Consider the following 5,719-nt stretch of genomic DNA (forward strand, 5'->3'; position numbering starts at 1 on the left):
ACTCCCTGAATTCTCCTCCAGGAATCCTTCAGGCAGCTTCTGCCCCGCAGAACTCAAATTAAGAAGCCCCCCAGAGAAGGGGTGTTTTTATTCTCCACCAGCTTAAGTCCATCTTGGTTCAGAAGTGAGACAAAGGCCAGATTCTTCCAGCCTCCACCTAATCTCAGAAACTACTATGCACACCAGTGGGTCAGTTTCCAGTCCACTGGGGTGCACAGTGGGGCCGATTTCTGGACATCAAACAACCTTCCCTGGGCTTCCCAGGTGTCTCAGTGGTAAAGAATCTGCCTGCCAATGCAGGAGACACAGGTTCGATCCCTGGTCTGGGAAGATTCCACATGCTGCAGAGTAACTGAGCTCCTGAGTTACAACTACTAAGCCCATGTGCTGCAACAACTGAAACCCACACACCCTTGGAGCCTGAGATGACACCACAACGAGAAGCCCGTGCACCACAACTAGAGTGTAGCCCCTGCTCGCTGCAACTAGAGAAAGCCCACAGAGCAAGGAAGACCCAGCACAAACAACCTTCAATAACCCCACCCCCACCCACACCCCAGGCACTGTGTTTGGGCTGCAGCCCATGAAGGGGAATTATTAAAATAGAAGACAAGCCCATTTTTGCTCTGAAAGCTGCTCTTTTTAGCCCTGTGGTTCATTTCTATTTGTCATACACACAGCATCTGATGAAGATGAGGGGATGGCCCGAAACATGGGAGAGCCTCAGCGTGTGGATGAGGTTTTAACCAACAGGAGACTCACGGCCCTGTTCATAGTAGTTGTTTAATTTTTCTCATCTGCAAACAGGCTTTGGATAGCCAACCTTTAATTAAGATGCAGTTTTCTTTTCAAAAGCAATGTATTCTAATAAATACCATCTGAGTTGGGGCAGGGGGGCGGGGGTGGTGGGTGCTACAGAAATTATAACTGCAGCTGAAACACCAAGACTCACAGCAGACTAACCATGAAGACCTTCTGGAAGGGAATAGTTTCCATGTGCTTCAGAGAGGAGGACATGCCTGGTGGACCATGTTCCCGGGCTTCAAAGCCAAGCCACTGTGCTGTGGGTTCTGCATTTTTGTGTGGAGAGAGGACCAGAAGAGGCAGTGTTATAGCTTAGATGACCCTCTGGCCTAGCGTTTTGACTTCAGAATCAAGAAGGTACAAGGGGTGAGGTTAGAAGGATTCCTACTGCCCTGAGACCTAGCAACCTCTGCGAAGGGAGTGCCTAGAAAAGAAAATCTTTCTGAATTGAAATGTCTTGGCATCCCTCTGTCTATTCCCTCACCCACCACTTAGATTTGCCAGATAAAATACAGGATGTCCAGTTAAATTTGAATTTCAGATCAGTGATGAATAATCCTTTATTATAACTGTGCTATGCAATATGCTAAAATATGCAAAAGTATTATGGTTGTTTATCTGAAATTCAAATTTAACTGAGCATCCTGTATTTTTTATTTGCTAAATCTGGCAGCTCTACCTTAACTCAAACTGGATCCTGCAATGTCTCCTTGGGATCTTGGGAAAGAAACTCTGGGCCAGCCTGGAACTTAACTGAATTCAGCTTACAGACATCTCTGCGGTCAGCATGGTGGTTAAGGGTGTGGAACTTTGAAGTCTTAAAGACTTAACCTGGCTTCCAGTTCAGGCCTGTCACTGCCTAGTGGGTTGTCCTTGAGAAGGTTACTTGACCTCCCAGAGCTTCATTGTTGTCCTCAGCAGAATTTGGAGATTGAATATCATGGGTGATGTTCAACCAGATCCAGATATGGTGTGTGGTCCAGCTTGTCCTGGTCATTTAAAAATGAAACCCTCCCCAAGCCAGGTGATAAATAGGGCTTCCCTGGTGATATGTGTGTGCTTAGTCATTCAGGCATGTCCAGCTCTTTGTGACCCCGTGCACTGCAGTCTTCCAGGCTCCTCTGTCCATGGGGATTCTTCAGGCAAGAATACTGGAGTGAGTAGCCATTCCCTTCTCCAGAGGATCTTCCCGACCTAGAGATCGAACCTGGGTCTCCTGCATTGCAGGCAGTTCTTTCCTGGGAATGGCTTCCCACTCCATTATTCTTGTCTAGAGAATTCCATAGACAGAGGAGCCTGGTAGGCTATGGTCCATGGGGTCTCGAAGAGTTGGACACGACTGAGGGACTAACACATGCCCCTCTCCATCTTGCCAGCCATCCTGGCTTCCTGTGCCTCCCCCAGACCCTCACCTTTTCTCGTCTTGCAATGAGTAGCTGGCACAGACAAGGGCTTCGCTTGGAGTTCTTTCTGATTGGCCCATATTGTAGTGTCAGACAGTTCAGTTCAGTCACTCAGTCATGTCTGACTCTTTGCAACCCCATGGACTACAGCACAACAGGCTTCCCTGTCCATCACCAACTCCCTGAGCTTGCTCAAACTCATGTCCATTGAGTCAGTGATGCCAACCAACCATCTCATCCTCTGTTGTCCCCTTCTCCTCCTACCTTCAATCTTTCCTAGCATCAGGGTCTTTTCTAATGAGTCAGTTCTTCACATCAGGTGACCAAAGTATTGGAAAACATATGTGTGTGTGTGCTAGAGTCACTAATTATACTGGCTTTAAGAAATCTTAAAGATCACTCTTTAAGTTCCAATTCAATTCCTTCCACTTTACACAGAGGAAAACTGAGATCTGGTTTTATTTACTGACTTATCTGAACAAGGCCATCTCTATGCATTGGAGGAGAACTGTTTTGAGGAATCATTGGAAAGATTTTTTTTTTTTTTGTTCAAAAATATCCCTTTCATCCAACTGCCACAAAGCCTAAAATTTCCCCATTAGCATTCACCATTTTTTTAAAATTGAACTACTGTTTATCATGGTGTTCCTCAAAGCCCACTCTCTTTAACAGGAAATGACCCAGGGTCATCCAGAGAGACGTAGGCACTGGATTTGAGGAGGCAGCAGGGTGGTAGAAAGGAGATTCTAAACGAAGCTGAAAGGGGACCTAGGACTTGCCAAAGACACATGTGGCCAACTTTAAAACTTTGTGACAGGCTGGCTATGCATGGAATTGTCCCCCTGTGACAGTTGTATGCTTGTGCTGTTGCATAATACAGAAGGACAAAATGCATAAAGACTAACTGATCATTTCGTTCAAAAGAACTCCCTACAAGAAAGCGGGACCCCTTGATTCAGTCTTATGCTAAACAAAGCTAAAAGTCTTTCTTATATTGTTGGTCAAGGGTTTTTCCACTGGGTGGATTGAAATGTTTTTCACAGATCTACAAAGCCTGGATGGTGAAATAAAGCCTCAAACTATCCAGAGGCAAAAATGTAGCTGGGACTGTATCTGCTCATATATACAAATTGGTTCCACTACTTGGGTTAACGCTGACTCTTGGGAATTCAACATCCCTTGCGTTCGGTTGTCTCTTTATTCTACCTACTTGCTATTAGGGGGTCGGTTGCTGATACAGACTAGACTGTTGGCTCCAAAACATAATAAACATGACTTCCAGTCATTTGATTGGCTTAGTTTGGACAATCAGAGCCTTAGAGAAATGAAGAGGGAAACTTCTAGAAAAACAGGATTTCAAATTCTAATCTTTACTTCCAATATCAGTTCATTACCAATAGATGACCACTAAAACAAGAAAGGATTTTTTTCCCATCCGAGTCTAATTAGTTTTCATTGTCTTTTCTCCAAGTTCTATTGTATTCCACTCTACCCATCGGCTGCCTGTTTTAATTAATTTTGCCCTGCATTCAAAGGTTTTTGCTTTGGAGCCTCTCTGTTTGATTTAAATTCCTTTTTTGCAAATAAATAAATATCAAAGCTAATGAGGCTCTGAAGATTTGAGATGTAAATATCGTATGCAGATTCTTTTTTTGGGTCCCAGCTCAGCGGAAGACCAAAAATAACTCTTGGAAGAAGTTTGATTAAGAAATCTCAGGCTCCCCCTTCCCTATCTCCCTCCAGACAATCTTTCTGCTGGCAAATCTCAGTTATTTCACAAAAAATCATGCCCCACACACGCAAAACCCCGAAGCAAGTTCCTTTCAAGAAGAACTCAGGCGGGTGCAAGACGGTGCAGAGCTACTGAGATGGCTGTCCTACCAATGGATTCATGTCCATCCAGAGAGCTTTCCTATGTACACACTTGTACAAACTCACACACCTACACACATACATGCTCTCTCCAGGCACCCACGTGCACCATTTACGCTCACACATACAACACAAATGCCAACTCCTACAGACATACTCTATATGCATATCCTCACCCTTACACCAAAAGCGTGGACCCATGCACACACAAAATCATACACACTCTGACACCCAAATTCACCCACATTCATACGCACAGACACCCACACAATACTTTCACACACACTCACAAAAACAGTGCACACATTTTCATACACACTTGCACAAACTTCATTGCACACACACACACACACACACACACGTTCATCCACTCATACACGCTCATATACACACACACATAAACGCATGCAGTCTCATACCCACACATATATCATGCTCCGGCCAGCCCAGGTTTCCCATCTCAAACCTATGCCACCTAGATTTAAACCATGTCTCTAACATGCTCCCCAAAGACCTCACTGCAAAGCATCCCCGGACACCCCCCACTCCTTTCAGGCATACGGAGGGTCTCCCCGGGCACAGTTATTAAACTGTATCCAAAGAGCTGTTACACAGTGCAATCTGCTTTCGCCCAGGATATTTGTATCCTTTACCGAGAAAGGCTGATTCATTTCCCAGAAATTTTCATCTGCTATTAATCTTCCAGGATATAGTTAGTGTTGTGATATTTTCAGATATTGTTTTCGGGTGGCGGCGGGAGGGGAGGGCGGATTTGATGTGGCTGTCCCCTGGCAGTTTCTGAGATTACTCAGGGCACTAAGCAGCTCAGAATTGTGTGACAGAATTTCCATGCGAGGGACTTACAATCATGTTTCATTAATTCAACGTGAATGAAGCCTCATTTCTGGCCTTGAGGAGCTTAAGATTTATGTGAAATTAATAACAGAACAGATGTCTTCACAATTTGGTTCCTCTGGAAAGAAAAAAAAAAAAAGGAACCTGATTACTTTGAAAACTTCAATGCTGGAAAATGCAGACCCAGGGAGTTTTTACTCCAGGGTAAAGAGTTATGCCTTGATATCGTCCACATCTCAGAACTAAGCGGAATTTAAATGTCAGATTTATATTAAATAGTCATATTCCCCATTATGACATATATAAACAACAGCTTATTACTTTCATTAATAAGATATGTTGGGCATTTAAACTAAAGCTTCCGAGATAAAGCTGGCACCTCATAAGCAGGAGACACTGGGGACGGCTGGGGGAAGATGCAGGCAGCCTGGTTTTGAGCTTGGTTTCTGATAATTTAATCATCGATTCCTCCTAGGAAAACAAAATGCATCTGTGCTCACACAAAACTCACCGCTTTCTAAAGGAGTCATCTCCCGAGGACGTTTTCGCCGGGGGCCCAGTGCTCTCCATTTCACAGGACATTTTAAGTCTTGCTTCTTTATTTTTTCCTCTTGCTTGAAATCCTTTTCTTTTTTTTTTAATCTAGGCTTCTGTCTCACTAGGCACCTCTCCAGCTGAATTTTAACTTTCTTCCAGGCTTAAGTATGGGTGCACAGCAGTGGCAGCTGGGTTTTTACTTCTCAAAGTCCAAAGAGGGAACGTGTTGTGTGGAAAGATCACCCACA

The 5,719-nt window shown here is 44.3% G+C and overlaps 1 non-coding gene across 1 annotated transcript; it reads left to right on the forward strand.

The window, feature by feature from the left end:
- Positions 1 to 258: 258 nt before the first annotated feature.
- TRNAG-GCC (transfer RNA glycine (anticodon GCC)) lies at positions 259 to 330 on the forward strand. Its single transcript has one exon. It is a non-coding gene; the product is annotated as a tRNA-Gly (tRNA).
- Positions 331 to 5,719: the final 5,389 nt, after the last annotated feature.

The sequence above is a fragment of the Dama dama genome, chromosome 4, assembly GCF_033118175.1.
Source record: "Dama dama isolate Ldn47 chromosome 4, ASM3311817v1, whole genome shotgun sequence".
Lineage (NCBI taxonomy): Eukaryota > Metazoa > Chordata > Mammalia > Artiodactyla > Cervidae > Dama > Dama dama.